Source organism: Neovison vison, chromosome 13 (assembly GCF_020171115.1).
Source record: "Neovison vison isolate M4711 chromosome 13, ASM_NN_V1, whole genome shotgun sequence".
Lineage (NCBI taxonomy): Eukaryota > Metazoa > Chordata > Mammalia > Carnivora > Mustelidae > Neogale > Neogale vison.
This window is the reverse complement of record NC_058103.1, coordinates 48,287,687-48,305,606: the sequence shown is the minus strand read 5'-3', so window position 1 is coordinate 48,305,606 and position 17,920 is coordinate 48,287,687. Positions and strand designations below refer to the sequence as shown.

At 44.2% G+C, this 17,920-nt stretch overlaps 1 protein-coding gene and 1 long non-coding RNA gene across 7 annotated transcripts in view; one reads left to right on the top strand and one right to left on the bottom strand.

Moving 5' to 3' along the window:
* The window catches only part of ABHD12B (abhydrolase domain containing 12B), a 60,225-nt gene that overhangs the window by 7,126 nt on the left and 35,179 nt on the right, over window positions 1-17,920 (top strand). For 3 of the 5 annotated variants that reach the window (XM_044231506.1, XM_044231510.1, XM_044231508.1), the window contains exon 2: window positions 9,238-9,329. The gene's annotated coding sequence lies outside the window, so the exon portion shown is untranslated. Of the gene's footprint in view, window positions 1-5,265; window positions 5,337-5,434; window positions 5,602-9,237; window positions 9,330-17,920 lie in introns of those variants that run through there. The other 2 variants (XM_044231507.1, XM_044231509.1) reach the window with 2 other exon arrangements.
* Window positions 89-16,108, bottom strand: LOC122894116. 2 transcript variants are annotated; one of them, XR_006381742.1, is made up of 4 exons: window positions 15,984-16,108; window positions 12,431-12,524; window positions 10,454-10,615; window positions 89-788 (listed from the first exon to the last, which is right to left on the bottom strand). It is a non-coding gene; the product is annotated as an uncharacterized LOC122894116 (long non-coding RNA). The 2 variants fall into 2 exon arrangements; XR_006381741.1 differs by lacking the exon at window positions 15,984-16,108 and having other exon boundaries at window positions 12,431-12,578.

The window sequence follows — 17,920 nt, the reverse complement described above, 5'->3', positions numbered from 1 at the left end:
TCAGGCAAAGTCCCAATCTCAGCTAAATCTTGAATGGAGCTCTGGAATCAGGGGAGCTGGGCTTTCAATCTCCTGGAAGGAAAAAGGGAGTCAGGGACCCAAGAGTGTCCAGACAGAGCACCATCAATTTATACTTCATGTATATTCCCTGTAATCTGAAATTAGTTAGGGAGAGAAAGAAAGAAAGTTAGGGAGGGAAGACATGCTTATTATTAATTGGCTTAATAATGGAGTTATTGGTAGAGAGGAATAAGATACTCCAGATACTAAAAAAAACTTAGAGCAGATGCTAATGAAAGCAGATGCTTTGAAAAACACTACATGTAATCAACTAGGTTTTACTTTCAATGGGCTCAGTAAATACACTTTGATATTCGTAAAAATCAAGTCAGGGCTCAGTCTTCGTAAAAAGCAGAGGCATCTTTGTGGGAATCTTAATTACCAGCTGCAGGTAGTAAGTCTGTGGTGTGTGCATGTGCTTGGTGGTGGGGGGGGTGTATCAACACTTGCCATCTCCCTCTGAAGCTTCTAACGCTTGGAAATTTGTCATAGAAGCTTTTCTCATCTGCAGTTCAAACACTTTTTTCAGCAGGAATTTAGCTGAAGTTGAAATCACCATCTGGCATCTCATATTGAACCAGGTCTTTTGTGTGCCAAGAACTTCTTCTTTTGGCAATGATGTTGATTGTGATCTTTCGAAAATGTTTCTTGGGTTGGCAGTCTTGACTGAGCAGAGCAAGCAGCCTGTCTTGGAATTTAGGAAGAGATATGCTGAGCAAATTGTTGCCCTGGGGAGAAAAGTACAAGGTGAAAAGTTGAACCTTAGGTTTTGAAACCCCAGAAACCCTATCTTTTATTAGTGAGCTAAAACCAGCAAGGGGGGAAAAAAATCTCAGCAATATGATTAGTAGTAGCAAAATGTTGCAAAAGACCTACAAAATAAGTATTCAGTTCAGACCAATAAACGCTATTTAAGCACTTTCTGGGTGTGAAGTAATATCTTCCCTGTCGTAGGGACATAAGGACGACTAAGAAGGGGGTCTTCCCTCCCAAGTAACTCACTATCCTGGGCTGGAGGTGCAGAGGTGGAAACAAGGCAGACTATGCCGAGGAGCATAGCTGACGCTGTCTGACTCCTCCCAAATGCCTGGGAATCCCTTTTTACCATTCCCATTCCCCCCATTCAGCTCTGACATACTTTTGCTTCCAATGGCTTGCACCTATGATGCCTTGAGTGGCTGTCCTTGACTACTGCGAACATATTCAGGGAACAGGAAGTGCTTGAGAGCTGAGTTCCTTGCTAGTGACTGCTTGGTTTGGGGGCAGGAAGGCCCAGTCCCCCATAGAGCAGGATGTAAATTAATGTCCCGGCTTTCTCTACTGAATCAGGCTGAGCCACTCCCTCTGCGACTTTATCTAAAGTCACCCTTGCTCAATCCCTTTCTCTTGCCTGTCTCCTTTTCTCCTGCATTCGACAATCTCTTCTGGGAGTATTTCCTTAAGGAAACGTTTTCCTGGGTGGGGCACCTGGGTGGCTCAGTTGGTTAAGCACCTGCCTTGGGCTCAAGTCATGATCCTAGTAGGGTCCTGGGTTGGAGCCCTGAATCAGGCTCCCTGTTCACTGGGGAGCCGCATCTCCCTCTGCCTGCTGCTCCCCCTGCTTGTGCTCTCTGTCAAATAAATAAAATCTTAGAAAAGAAGGAAGGAAGGGGGGAGGAAGGAAGAAAGAAAAGAAAAGAAAAGACTTCCTTACAAATCCTCTCCTCAGGGTCTGCATCCGGGAACCTGACCTAAGATAGGGGCACAATAAGATTAGAAACAAAAGAATATGAAAGCAGAGAACAACTGACTAACTGCCTGGATACCAAGGAGGGTATTTGAACTAAGCCTTGAAGGGTAATTTGGATTTTGGCAGGTAGATAGAACTGAGGAGTATCACATAAATCTGAGGAGTACACATATATGTGCAGGTAATGATGGGGAGTGATAGGAAACGGGACTACTAAGGCAGGCGGGGAGTAACTGAAGATGAGTCTTGAAAGTTTTTTTTTAAGATTTTTTTTTCAAGATTTTATTTATTTATTTGACAGAGAGAGAGATAGCACAAGCAAGGGAAGTGGAAGGCAGAGGGAGAAGCAGGCTCCCAGCCCAGGGAGCCCAACGCAGGGCTCAATCCCAGGACTCTGGGATCACAACCTGAGCCAAAGGCAAATGCTTAACTGACTGAGCCACCCAGGTGCCCCAAGTCTTGAATGTTATTAAAGAGTTTGGACTTTTTAAAAATTGGCAATAGTGAACCATTGTAGGTTTCTGAGCAGGGAAGAAACATGATTATCTCTTTGTTAGAAAATAACTGAATGGAAATATAAAAGATGGGTTGGGGGAATAAGAGATACAAAGTGGAAGCTAGTTGTTGGGGGTGGGAGTTGCGGCAATATTCTGGGTGAGGCTGATGAGGAACCGACTTAGGGTGTGGAGTGAAAAGGAAAGGATGGATCTAGATAGAGGTTGAATGAAAGGACTTATCAACTAACTGGGGTAAGTGGGAAAGCAAGAGCCATCAAAAGTGGGTAAATGTTGGTTTGGATCACAGAGTGAATGATGATGCCATTGACCTAGGGACAGAACCTAGGAGAGAAAGACAGATGGCAGAGGGAAATTAGTGAGTTCATTGATATATTGAAATTGGATGAGACATCTGAAAAAAATCCTTAACAACTCAAAGAAATTTGAATGAAATCTGAAAATCATCTGAGAATAAAGAACAAAGAAAAAAATGGAATATTGGGGAAAATTGGGATATTCGGGGACTCATGAAGCTCTAGTTCAAGGTTAGATCATAGACATGCTTTTAAAAATTAGCTCTCTGGATAAGAATCAGAACAACAAAGTCAACAGTAGAAACTTGGATACTCTTTACAAATAAGAACAGTTAAAATTCACTTGTGACAACAGTGCAATGATTCAGTTTCATCAGGATTTTACTTTGTTGATTGAAACTAGGGGGGTCTATGTGGTCTAATATTCGGTCTAATGTATTAAATCTGTATGACAGTTTGGAACATTCTATGGAAGCAGCCCCTAATGATGCTGGTGCTAAAATAAAGGATAAACATGGTGTTTTTAGTGGTCCCAAACTATTATTTGTCTCCTGAAATGTGCTGCTGGTGGAGGGACTGCTAGAGTAGTATTTCCATCTACTGACAGTGGCCATTTCTTTACTTATTGCTGTTCATTTGTTTATGGCCTTGTATTGATTTTAAAAAAATAAATCATTATGTCTATGCATGGTATTGACATTTCAAGCTGCACAGTTAGAAGAAAAAGCACAAGTCCAAATTCCTAAAAAATGTTTCCATTTGAGGGAAAAAAATCTACTTTAAATAAGACACATTGTTTCAAAAGCCAAATGAATTATAGACCTGCAGAGAGGCCTCCCTACTCTGTAACAATGTACATTTAAACTCTTCTCTTTGAGAACCCTTGATACTTAGAGAAACTAACACTTCTTTCTACCTAGGTAAGATATAGATTTTAGACACCAAATTATCCATAGAAATAAACAGGAAAAGGTAGAAAATATAAGGAGCAAGGGAAAGACATTAACTGTGTTTATTCATTTGTTCCCTCATCCTCCCCCCTTCCCTTCTTTCCTTCCCCCCATGGTCCCTCCCGTCCTCCCTCCCCCACTTCCAGGAACACATAAGGACCTACTGTGTGCCAGGAACTATACTAGGAGATAGAGACTCCATACTGAGCAAGGGAAACATACATGCCCTCCACCCTCAGAGAATTTAAGTCTATCATACTTAATTTCAAATTCTACATGTAAATAAAAGACAATGTCACTTGTCCTTCACTCCTGTTCTCTGACACCTTCATATTGTGTATTAAAGCATATTGGGTTCATCTATTTTGGGGACAAATGTGCCACACATAACCCAAGTAGGCTACCTTCATTTGAAATTCAAAATTCAACTCTATCAGTTAATAGTTGTATACATTTGGTCAAATGACTTAACCTTTTTACCCTACAACTCTTCATGTATTAAGCATAGATAATAGCATATGCCTCATGGGACAGTTGTATTACAAGAATCAATTCATTTAGAATTTAGAACGGGTTCTGGTACACAGTGGGCAATCAAATGATGTTACCCATTATTCTTTTTAGCATGCATAGGAATAAACAAATGGAACAGGCCACATCTTTCAAAAAGCTTATCGTCTTGCAGTTGGAGACAGGTACACAGATAAAGGCAATGAAGTGTGTGGGTGAATGATGAAGAAAGAACATTTAAGCTGTAGTCCAGGGTGGCCACAAAGAAGGGAGTGGTGAATTCTTTTGGTCAACTCTTTTGAGATGGATGTAATATTAATCCAAAGTAGTTTCTTATTTCCCTGTCCCGTAGGTAAATGATCCTTCCCTGTTAGATGCCTGTTTTGCTTGCTTTATTTGCCCATAGTTATTTAACTGTGAATAATTATTATGTAAGCACTAATGTTGGCTTTTCATAAAGGAATTGTCCTTCTTTACTTACACCCTGAATAAAGGAGCTTACCATAATTGGTAAAGCTGGGTTACGTTTTCCTGATTTCTTATGTTCAGTGGCATATTCCTTATAGAAATCAGAGTTGTTTGTACAAAGGGAAAATAGGCCTTTTTTTTAATATATATATCCCAAGAAGTGGTCTTTCCTTTTGCTCATGATGGGATGAGTCATGGTCTTGTGATTTAATTCTGACTGACAGGACCCAAGGTAAGCTGGGGTTTCTGGGAAAGATTTTCTCAATGCTATACAAATAGTGGAAGGAAACCCTTCCATTCTTCACTGGATGTTACTTTTCTGCATGTGGTGGCTGGCACTGCTGCAGCCATTTTGTGACCATGAAGAGATATATTGCTGATTTCCTAAGGATGGGAAAGTAGAAAGATGGCAATAAAGTGGGTCCCTAAAAACATCTTTGAGCTACTGGATTTATCAATTTGAGCCTTGACCTACCTCCAAACTTCTTGTAGTGTAAGAAAATAACCCCTTAATTGTTTAAGCTGTAATTTTTAGGGTTTTTTTTCTGTTAACTTTCAGTTAACTCCTTGTGGTAATTTGTCCCCAGGTATTTGGGGCACTTCCTGTAGGAAAATTATACATGTTCTCCCTTTTAAGCCCAGGCATGGCCATATGACTAGCTTTGGCAAAAGAAATCTGAGCAATATGATGGGTCATATCCAGGTGGAAGCTTCAAGAGCCAACGTGTGGTTTGTCATGCTCCTTCTCCCCTGCCCCTGTGATCAAGGAAGCCCATTGAGATGGGGCCTCTGACAGTCTGGTTCCTCCGTAAGTAAAACCTTCTTGTCTCTTCCATGGGGGACTTGTAGCATGAACACGAAGTAAACTTTATCATCCTAAGCTGCTGAAATGTGTTGTGACCACAGATAAATCTGGTTTACTTTGACTGCCAAACATCCCCAAATCTCCGGTGAAACAGGGAAGGGAAGGCAAGAACTTGAGATGCAGAAGCTCAGCTCTGAGTTACTGCAAAAGACAGCCTGCCCCTGTCCACTCCACACACTTGCTGCTCAGTGAGATGAACCTTGGAATGGTAGGTAACTTAATCCGAAGAACGCTTTAAAAATGTCTTCACATCGATGCATTATTCAGAGTAAATTAATCACAACTTCTTAAGTGTCTCTCTAGCATCTCTGAGCTCACCTCATCGCTTTGCCCCACCGAGCTTTTCTGTAATGACCCCACTGTCCTCTCCCCTAACCACATCCACCTGCTGCACACCTTCCTAGGGGGCTGGGTAACGGCTCCATAATCATAGTGCTGAATTTCTATTGCACAAATAAGAGAGGAGGGTGACGCCTCGGTGGGTGGGACAAGAGAATGATGAGGGTGAGAGCTAACACTTACAAAGCACTTGTTCTTTGCCAAGGGCACATTCTAAGCACTCTGTGCACAGTAGCTCCCTTACTCCCCACCTCCTGAGGCAAGTATTATCATGTCTTCTTCATGTATGAACAGAGGCACAGCGAGAGAGGTTAAGTGTCTCATCCAAAGTCAGGCCACTAAAATGTGGTGACACTCAGATTCGATTTTAGGCAATCCAGAGCTGTGTTTTGTTGTTTTTTAAAGATTTCATTCATTCACTCGTGCATTCGTTCATTCATTCATTCAGAGAGTGAGCAAGCAGAGGGTGAATGACAAGCAGACACCCTGCGGAGCACAGAGGCTGACAGGCCTTAGACCCCATAACCCTGAGATCATGACCTGAACCCAAACCAAGAGTCCGATGCTCAGCTGACTGAGCCACTCAGGAGCCTCTACTTAGTGTTCTACCTAAGTTCTTGGGGAGCCAGTTCTTGGAGAAGCAAGAGGTTAAGAGCCCAGTGGAGCTTTACCTAACTGAAAAACCTGCTGGGTATTGTTCCTTGATATGCAAACTTGTCTACATCCTGGTTTTCCCAACTGTGAAATGTCACTTTGTAGGTTTCTGTCCTCTGTGAAATGACTGAGGCTTGTGAAGACCCCAGCATTGAGGGGAACCGTGATAATGTTACTGGGGCTGCTGCAACTTCTAGGACAACCCCCAGAGCGGGGAGAACTCTTGGGGATGTGAGAAGTCATGCACAAATATGAAATGACTGTGTGTGAATTTCTATAGGAGTCTGTAGGAGGGTATGGATGGTAAGGGGACAGGAGCTGGGAACAGCTGTCTGGAGAGTCATTTCTGGGATATGCAGACAGAAACGCAGCTGAAATGCACTTAGTATATTCAAATGAAAGCTGGATAAGCCATTTGGACCAACTGTGATTTAAGAGGGTTGGGGTAGGGAGCGCCTGGGTGGCTCAGTGGGTTAAGCCTCTGCTTCCAGCTCAGGTCATGATCTCAGGGTCCTGGGATAGAGCCCTGCATTGGACTCTCTGCTCAGCAGGGAACCTGCTTCCCCCCCACCCCAACTTTCTGCCTGCTTGTGATCTCTGTCTGTTAAATAAATAAATGAAATCTTAAAAAAAAAATAAGAGGTTGGGGGGACACTTTCCTGAGGCCCAAAGACCTACTCATATGCATATATACACATATGAGTAGGGAGGTGAGGGGCAAGGAGCTTGGACCTAAAATTGTTTCAGAAAAGCTTTGGAAATGTAGCTCAAGAGAGAGAACTTAGCTTGGGAAAATGCAGTTAACTACCAGCAAGTCCTTTAGGTTGTATCTCTAAAATATGTTTTGAATTTGAACACTTCTCACCATCCCCACTAAGGCCACTGCCAGCAGCCCACTTGGGGTCACCATTGTGGCTCTCCTAGTACCCACATCCATCCAGCTGGTCTCCCTGTTTGCATTCTTGCCCCCTCCCATCCATTTGCCTCGCAGGAGACAGACTTATCTTTAGAAGAATGCAGTCAGTTCCTATGGCTTCTTCTCACTCTTAGAATTAACTCCAAATCTTTTCTACAAAAGTCGGCTCTAACACCTGGATCTTATCTCTCACTCCTCTCCCCGCCAAGCCCAGCCACACCGGCCACACTTCTGTTGCATGAACACACCGAGTTCCTCCCTGCACTCACAGTTCCCTTTGCCTCCCCCTCCCCCAACCCCAGGGTCCCCAGCTCTTTGCATCACTGACTTCTTCCCCTCCAGTGATCTAAACACCACTGCCTCCAATTTCCCAACCACCCAGGTCCTGGCCCCTCACCCTCTCTCAGCACCTTCTATACCATTAGCAGATTTCCTTTCCTTTACAGTACTCATCACTATCTGAAATGGTCTTATTCATTTATTTGCTTATTTATGGAGCTTTGCCCATACATACCCCCACCCGCCCCCTCCCCCTTAGCCTGACTGGGCCTTGTTCACTTTGTTCATCGCCAGCACCTAGATAAGTTCCCAGTGCACAGAGGTTCCAGAAACTGAGAAATAAGTAATTTACATTTAATTTCCATCAGTAATACATTTCAAACAATTTACTTATATGCCCCAGTGGAAAAAAGAAGGAGAAAAAAATTAATTTTATTTACATTTAATTGAATATTGATGTATTCTTTGGATGATGGCAAAGGAATAGTGATATTTGAACACAATTTTGTGAGGTTAATCTACTCTTAGAAAATCTGAAATTACATGCGGTTCAGAATAAATTAGTTTTACATAGAAAATTAAAAACCCAGGAGCCATGATTGATAGGTTCCTACATTTAAATATTACAGAAATATAAAATTTAAATGCTATGAAAATGTAAAATATAAGCTACAGCATGTCCATAATAAAGAGTTTATAGTTAGTAAAAGGCCAAACAATACAATGTCAAAATCTACCTCACCATATTCTCTTTACTGGTTTCTTTGAGTAATATAATGGTACTGAGTGTTTATTTGAAGCCCATTGAAATACTAACATTTTCCCCGGGTGTTGATTGCATTTGCCCATTCGCCTTATTTCTGGATTAGATTCAACATTTTTATATTTAAAGATTCTTAATGGAGAGCTCTCTGGGATATAATCATCTTCAATCCACATATGACTAAATTTGGTCATATTTGCTGATTGTGTATAGAACCCTTTCTGAGAAGTAAATATTAATGCTGACTGGTTTTGAAAAAAAGAACCCTTGGGGCACCTCTTCTTTCCATTTTTAGACACCTCTGTTAGCTGCTTTAGCACTTGGGTAGAAGTGTTTTTAAAGGAGTCTGTGAAGATTTGGAAAAGATTTTATTTTTAATATCCCAGATTGCATTCTCTGCATTTGGTTGGTTTTGTTACATGTGCTCCATCTGTCTTGGAGATATGGAAAACTCAGTAGGGGAAAAATGGAAAGGGCAAAATTGTTTCCCTAGCTCCATAAAATCTCTAAAAATTACTTCACATGCAAGATTTGGCGCATGGAATCCTTCACTTCTAACGTCTATGTTACCCAGGTGCCTGTCGATCTTTCCTCCAGAGCAGGGAGAGGAGAAATTGCCTAGTTACTCCCTGGTTAGAATATGTGCAGGGTTGAAAGCCTTTTTGCAAAACCTCCACTTCTAAAGACTTCTGTGAGACTTCTTATCATTTCAGGTGAATTTAATGAACATACAGATTGGTTCTGTTATTATGAATACCCTTAAAGTAAAATCCATTTCTTGGCTGGCTACTGCTCATCTGGGATTTCTGATACTGCTCTTTAAGGTTTCAGGCTAAGTACTGAATGAAAAAAGTCTGCAAAACCAAACAAAACATTTCTTTGCCTATCCCCAGCTGCACCTGACATTGAAAGAAGTTGAAATCTTACTCCTCACTGGACGCTACATCCAATTTCAAGCTTCTATTATCTGTGTTAAAAGCTCCTGGTGAGTATCTGGTAAAGTTCTTTGTTTCTCTGAAAATCAGCTGGGTGTATTGGCAATTGGAGCACTTCATGGACAGGGTGTGTGGAAGATATAAGTGCTTTTATCCATCCTCCCATTGTTTAACATCATATTTATGCATTGACTGAGGGGCTTGTCACCTTGGAATATGAACTTCTAGAGACCACAAGTCTTTTATGATGTGTGTAACACTGAATAAAATATGGGTTCTTCAGTATCATCTTAAAAGGGACTTAATCTGGAGCTGTGAAGAACATTTCTTTCTTGTGTGTTTATCTGCAAATGAACAGAATTAATCCTTCAACAAACAAAACTGCCCCGACTTTATAAGCCTACTGAATTGAGATGATGCTAGGAGCCTGGTTTGTTAATTTGAGGAGGGTCATTATTTTAGAATTATTACAGATAAAGTATTGTCAGTCAAAAGCGGACGCCTGGGTGGCTCAGCACATTAAAGCCTCAGCCTTGGCTCAGGTCATAATCCTGGGGTCCTGGGATTGAGACCCACATCGGGCTCTCTGCTCAGTGGGGAGCCTGCTTCCTCCTCTCTCTCTGCCTGCCTTTCTGCCTACTTGTGATCTCTTCCTGTCGAATAAATAAATACAATCTTTAAAAAAAAAAAGTGGAGTATTGGAGAAGGTGATATTTAAGGCTGGCTTTACAGTTTACAAATCATGGTTCAAGCTGATGAACTTATACATCCATGCCTAACCCACATCCTATCAAATTTTCTCATATCCTATGACTCATCTGAGAGCTGTACTCACCTGTCATCAATATCTCCTATCCTGTTACAAGACCTTGTCATCACCTAGAACTGTTTCACCTCTGACACCGTGAACTTGGAAATTCCACTCAGACCTCAACCCTATACCTTCCTCCCCTACACCGCCATTCCTCCCGACTAAAGTCTTTTTAAAAAATTATTTATTTTAGAGAGAGCAAGAAGGGAGAGGGGCAAAGTGAGAGAGAGAGAGAATCCTGAAGCAGATTCCCCACTGAGAAAGGAGCCTGATATGGGACTCCATTCCAGGATCCTGAGATCGTGACCTGAGCCAAAACCAACAGTTAGATGCTTAACAGGCACCCCCCATCTTCAGTCTTACCAAGGCATCTGGCCTTTGGTCTCCCCAGCTAATGGCCTTCAGCCCTCTTGGTTTTCAGGATATGGTCATCATCAGATACAATCTCTTTCCTCCTTTGATGTAATGGCACAGCCAGTCAACAAAGCCTCAATTTTGGATCCATCTATCCATTTTCTTTGGGCCCTGAATATTAATGGAGAAAATCACATAATACATACTCATGCCATCAGGAGTTAGTACAAATTTTGAATTTCAAACCTCAACTGGGCACTCAAGATCATCTGAGTTTCAAGATGATCTGATCACCCCTGCTGGTTCCCTGTATAACCAACCTGATCTGAGAGACACGGGGCAGGAGAACATGAATCACAGACACTTAGAACAGAGCCATAGTGAATGTATTATGTATATTCAAAATACATAATAAATTTCATTTTCTCTCCTGAATTTCATGTCAGTCAAAATCCTCCCCCACCCCCTGCTTTTTTTGGTATGCACTTCCTCTAATTTTCACTTTCTTTTGCAGTTTTCCAAAGATATTACTTATTTATATTCTTCCAACTAGAGTATTTCAACTCAAAGAGTCTAGAAGAATGGGGCATCAGGGTGGCTCAGTCTGTTACATGAGCATCTGACTGCAGCTCAGGTCATGATCCTGGGGTCCTGGGAATAAGCCTGCTTCCCCTTCTCTCTCTGCCTACCTCTCTGCTTACTTGTGATCTCTCTTCCTGTTAAATAAAGAAATAAAATCTTCTAAAAAATTTTAAAAATAAAAAATAAATTTCCGCCATGGACATGAGAAGTATTGCATTCTTATTCTATGATTTCTTTAGAAAATATTACAAAATTTTCTCCATTTTATAGATGATCAGAACCTATGGCCAAAGATGTAGGGGCAAATAAAGTATTGGAGAGACATGCCAGTCAATGAATAGAAATCATATTATTTTCTGAATTGTATAGCTGGTGGTGTAATTTGTGTGACTCCTTTTCTCATTCTAAATAATATCCATTTTGTCCCTAATTTTGATTTTGTAAATTGTATGTTCTTTCTTAAACAGAACTTCCTCCCAAACTGCATGCGTCTCATGCCCATGAGCCCTGGACCACCTCTCCCAGGAGGAAACCAGAATGAGGGGATGTGTTTTCTCTCCTTTCTCACTTAGTCCAGTCTGAGCTGTGTGTTCTTTTATACTTAACATCTTCTGTCCTGCAAGAGGAACAGAGGGCTCCACTCGTTCCCTCCACGTGTGCCCTGCTGGGCTCTGGCCTCTGACCCGACTAACCCACCTTGTCCAGCAGCTCTTTCTTCCTGCGGATGTCCCCACCTTTGGATGGCTATTCACTGGCTCTTCCCTGTCACACCACAAGCATGCTCAGGAGTGTCATCCCCCCTGACTCTGCCCACCCACTCCCTGCCTTCCTCTGTTTTTTAAATTATTTTTTTAAAGATTTATTTATTTATTTAACAGAGAGAGATAGATCACAAGTAGGCAGAGAGGCCCGCAGGGAGACAGGGGGAGAGAGCAGGCTCCCTGCTGAGCAGAGAGCCCGATGTGGGGCTCCATCTGAGGACCCTGGAGTCATGACCTGAGTGGAAGACAGAGGTCCAACCCACTGAGACACCCAGGTGCCCCTGCTTTCTTCTGTTTTAAAAGCTTCCTGACTCTTGTCCTCTCTCCATTAAATGGTTTGAAAGAGAAGCTCCTCTATATGGCCTCTGCTTCCTCTTTCCTTACTTACTTACTGAGATCTGGTTCCTCACAGCTTTTGAGAACCACCCCCTACGGTCGCCAGGGCCAGCCTCTGGCCTCTGATTGGTCCTTATCTCATGGAGCGTCTGTGCTGCCTCTACCAAGGTCTTCAACACAGTCCCCTGTATCCTTTCTGTATTGGCCCCACAGGATGGCCAGTTCTCCTGGTTCACCTCCTTGCCCTCTGACTGCTTGATCTCCATCTGTCACCCCCCCCCCTTCCCAGGTTCCCTTAAGTACCTACCAGTGTCCCCCAGGCTCCAACCTCTTGTCTTCCCATCTCACAGGCTCTTCCTGGATATGCCTGTTGATTCCATGACAAGTCACTGCTGCTGACTCTGCAACGAGATTTCCATTCCCACAGTTGCTCCTGAACTTGATACCCACGTTTCCAGTTTTCCACTAGGAAGCTCCAACTGCTTCTTGTACCTGCCGTTTTTACAAATGAAGATCCTGCTCCCCATCCTCCCCAAACCTCTCCTCCCTCTGTGTACTCCATGGTGGAACGTGCTGCTGTCAATCACCCAGGTACTCTCTTAGGCTCCTTGTTTTCCTCCTTCCCCTTCACTCCTCATCACCAGCCATTAACAAGCATAATTTATCTTACCTTTCAGTCAGGGTTTTTTTGTTTGTTTGTTTTTGTTTTTTAAGATTTTACTGATTTATTTGACAGAAAGAGAGAGAGAGAGCACAAGCAAGGGGAGTGGCAGGCAGGGGGAGAGGGAGAAGCAGGCTCCCCAGTAAGCAGGGAGCCTGATGCGGGGCTCAATCCCAGGACCCTGGGATCAAGACATGAGCCAAAGTCAGATGCTTAACTAACTGAGCCACCCAGGGATCCCTCGGTCAGGTGCTCGTAACTTTTTTTTTTTTTTTTGGAATCATTAAACCTCTTGGCAGCATGGTGAAGACTTAGGATAGCTTCAAGAATAATGCTTTTTAGGGGTGTCTGGGTGCCCCTAAATTGTAATAATGCACTAATATAGTATTAAATACTCAGATTCAGTGTCAAGTCTAATTACCATCATTTTAAAGCAGTGATGAACACAAATGATACTCACAGAAACTCCATGAAATATGATGTGAAAAATCTGGTGATTTCTATGGGTGACAAAGCCATAAATATTGCTAATGTTGCTACAGTAGTGTTTTTATATTAATCATCACAGAATAGGATACATTTTAGTAAGAGAAAGGTAAAAATAAAAATGAAGATAAAATATTTCTCCCCTACAAGTTTACTAACCCCTTGAATTCTTTCCAGGCTAAGAATGCCTGCTTTAAAATGATCTCTGGCACTTGTCTCCTCTTCTCCATTCCTCCTGCCACTGACCTAATTAGTGTCCTTCTGTCCACATGGAATCTCCACAGACCCCTGACTGGCTCCTCCCCCACCTTCCAAGCCTGATCTTATCATTGCCGTGTCCCCAGCATACCTGAGCAGAGACCCCCCCCCCATCCCATCCCCTAAACTGGGTGCTGAGTATTAGGTCTTGTCTCCCCAGTAGAGCTCGGAAATATCCACCTTCTCCACCTGGCTTGACCACCTCAGTCGTCCATTAGATGGCTCACAGCCACCTGGCTGCTGCCTTATTCACCTCACCAATACTTCCAGAAGCACAGATGTCTCTAAAACCTAGATCTGATAACAACACTCCATTGTTTCTAAGCCTCTCCCCATATTCAGTATAAAATGTGGACTCCTTGGCATCCTGTGGCTTCTGCCTACCTTTCCACCCAGTTCCTGCCACTCTGTTCCAGTCACCTCGTACTTCTGGAGTTACCCAAACTGAAAGATAATTGGGGGTTAGAGCAAGGGCTCTGGAGCCAGACGGCCTCAGCTCAAATTCTGACCGCCCTGCTCATGACGCGTGTGACCTTGAAGAATCACTCCATCCTCCGTGCCTCAGGGACCTTGGCTTTGACATGGAGCCATTAGAGCACTTGCCCCACTGTGTTGTGAGAACTAAGTGTACGACCCACACAGTGTTTAGAATGGGGGGAACAAGACATGTAGAGAAGCTCAATGACAGAGGGACCTCCTTTTTATTTCATGTTTCCTTCATGGGGAATGGCCTTTCCCATGTTCTCTGCTTGGCCACCTGGTCCTTTCAGACTTGCTCAGGCATCTCCTCCTCCTGAGAGCCTTCTGGAACCTGGGCTGGCGGGGCTGGCCAAGGCTCTGGGCTCTGTGACCCCCACCTATCCCTGAACTGTATCCCACACAGGTGGGGGGGTCCTCTGGGTTGCAGGATGTGTCTCCTTCCCTTTGTAACCCAGTACCGCAGAGATCCAGAGAGCCTTGAGCAGGGTGGGTGTTTGGAGGCTAAATGGATTAAGGAGAGAATGCAAATCCGAGGACAAAGTGTTAAAGAGCAGCCAGTTTGCTCCCACTCTCCTGACAATTTGCTTTTCAGAGTATCATACGCAGCATGGACTTATCTGAATGTTTTTCTGAGAAGTCCTGTCTATGGTGAGCCCTTCCCTGTCCAATTCTTGGGCCTGATAGCATCATGCTTCTGAAAACGAGGAAAAACCACAGCCTGCTGGGCAGTCAGAATTTGAGCTGAGGCCGCCTGGCTCCAGAGCCCTTGCTCTAACCCTCAATTATCTTTCAGTTTGGGTAACTCCAGAAGTACTAGGTAACTGGAACAGAGTGGCAGGATGCAGTGGAGAGCCCAGTGGATGCAGGCCACTGGTCTGGGCCCCTAGGAAGCCCTTTGGCCTGCTCCTCAGGAAGTAGGCATCCAAGGACAGGTTAGGCACTTAATCCTCTTTTTAGCAAAGGAGACTACAATAGTGGGAGCAAGAAATGAAGCCTAGTTTTAAGAACAGAAGAGAAAAACCGGCTGTGTGAGCCCTGCTTTCCAGCGTGGTAATGACCCTGACTTTGGTCAGAGCTGCAGAGCTGTCCTCATTCTTTCCTTTTCAGACGTGATGAAATAACAATTGGGGAAAGGCGAAACAACGCAGAAGGGTAGAAAGTAAAAACAAACAAAACCCCCAGCTGCCTGTTCCCCATAGGCAATCTCTGCTTCTGTGCAGATTTAAAGACCCACCAAGGGAGGCTTGCAGCTGTGTTCAGCCAGGCTCAAAAAAATCAGAAATGTAAAATTACACCTCGATTTGCCCAGAGAGGCAGACTGGATGGAAATCGCCCAGAAAGGAGAGCAGGCTTTGGAGTTGGACGCTCCGCGCCGTATGGCTGCCCACCCGGGGCTTCTGCGGTTGAGTTCCAGAAAGGCTCAAGTTGGAGCCCGCGAGGGGTAGGGGGGTCGGGGGAGGGGAGACGAGGGAAGGCCCGCCGCTTCAGGGCTGGGCCCGGCGGAGCGGGGATCTGGGAGCGCAGGCGGGAGGAGGGACCTCGGCTGAGGTGCCACCCGCCCCAGCCCCCCTTGACAGCTGCATCCCTTTTGCCACTTGTCCGGGCAGGCTCGGGCGAGGGGAAGCGCGGCAACTTCGGGCCAGGCCTTAAGCCCGCAGAAGCCACAGCTGTGCGAGGGGAAAGCCGGAGCCAGGAGGGCAGCCCCCCGCGAACTTAAAAATAAAACTGGGCCTGACCGCCTAACAAAGGCCTCTTGTGAGGTGCAGCAAGGGGGGACGGCCCTGGGTGCTCCTTGAGGGAGCTTCTGAGGCCACGGGGAGGGGAGGGAGCCCAGACTCTCCCAGGCCCGCGTGTCAGTCCCAATACCTCCTCCCGCCCTGAGGCAGACCAGCCTGCCCCCAGCCAACACCCCCTCCTTTGCTTCCAGGAATCTCTGCACCCTCGCCGTGGGTGAAGGATGGATTGGGTGTGGTACCTTTGTTCACGGAATGCCCGGCCTGCAGTGCTCAGTCCGTTTCCAGAGAGGCAGGGAGGAGACCAATCTTCCTCTTTGGGGAGGAAGAGGATTTAAAGGAGAGGAGCCCTTGGAAGCCAATTTGCTCCAATAGTGTTGTCAGCTGTGGTCCTCAGAGGGTTCTGCCCAAGGCGGTCCTTGTTACTTTGTGCTGGTGGGCTGGGAACAAACTGATCCGCACCCCGGCCTTCACCTTGGACTGGACAGAAAGATGCTGGAGCTTTAAAATGCTCCAACTCCTCCAACTCCTAAATGGATTAAAAAAAGAAAATTGTCCCGGGGCGCCTGGCTGGCTCACTCAGTAGGACAGCAGGCCACGTTCCAGCTCACGTTCGTGAGTTCGAGCCCCACGTTGGGTGTGGAGATTACTTAAAATCTTAAAAAAAGAAAATCGTCAGTAGGAAAAACAAAGACATCTGGGAAGTAGGGAAAGTAAGTACTAACGGGGAGCAGAAAACATATGCTAGAACAGTAAATTCTTCTAATGTTTAATTTTAAAGTCTTTTAAATAAAGTGTTTCTGTTTGGGTTTAAATGATTTTAAACAGCTAGCGGGTTTCTCAGGGTCTGGAGTCAAACTTTTCCCGGCTCCAAGCTGTTACCATTGTTTATGCTCCTCGTTGGCTCACTGCTGCCCCCTTGTGTCTGAGCTAAAAATCGCCACACAGTTTATGGCTTCAGGAATAAATGGTGGAACCACCCCCCCACCAGTCTATTAGCTCCCATGACAATAAAAAACGCAGAATTAAAGCAATGTTTAATTAAGCCTGTTAGTGAGAGCTGTATAACCCAAGTGAGATTTTAAAATTTTATTTTAGGAGATGTGATTATATCACCTTTTTTCTTTTTCTTCCTTTCTTTTTCAATTCACCATGGCTTTGCTGGAAGGATACATTTAAAATTTAATCCTTAGAGGGAGGGGTTATGACTATATCATCAATGTAAGTCTTACTAATGATACCCCCTTGCAGAGAAACCACATGACTTATTCATTGATGTGCATTATATTTTATTTATACCATTCAATAAAAATCTTATATTCAGGATGGCTGAAAGTTTGCACAGAGTCTCTGATGTGAGATAATTTTGGGGAAATGGCTCAAACAAATGCACATCAAAATGCAACCTCCCTTGTGCTCACCCGCTACCTTTGACTTTAGTGAGCCGTTTGGATCTCCAACTTGATGTGAAAGAGCCTGCCTCTGTGGGTTTGTATTAAGCACCAATTCTTCCTGTTTTTTGCTCATCCATGCAGTTTATTTCCATTGCTTCTAGCTTCTTACAAACTGGGAGCCACACAGAATATCATGTTTTCCTGGATGCAATTTGGAAAATGCCTTTCATCCTGAATAGATCAAGGAGTCACTTGCTTTAGCAGAAATATCACCTGCCTGGAGACAAGGGCCACCTCCTCCTAACCCTCGTCCCAGATTCTTTCTATAATGCAGGGGCAGCCCTAGTGTCACTTCCCAAAGTCACCTGCTATCTGCAACCTTCTGTGGTTCCTGAGTACTTGTCTGTGGATCTCATGGATTTTTCGCTGCTCAATCCAAAAATAGCTCTAAGGTAGAAGACATGAGCTTTACCTCCTCCAAAGTAATCAAACAAATCTAGTCAAATTTTGAGCCCACATAGGATGCTGAGCCGACATAGGATGCTGTGGGGGGGGTAGGTAGTCTTCCACCCAACCCCATGTCTCCTCCCAAAAGGAAGCTGTAAAGGGCACAGTGTGAACGGACAGGTGGTATTACTGAACACTTGAAGTTTGTGTTCCCACCTGGGCGACGCTGAACTTGCTCTTCCCTCTGGCTGGAACTCTGTTCTCAAGTCTTGTTATTGAGATCTCAGATAAAATAGCTTCTCTGTGACCTGATTTCATGTTAATAACACTTATCTGAA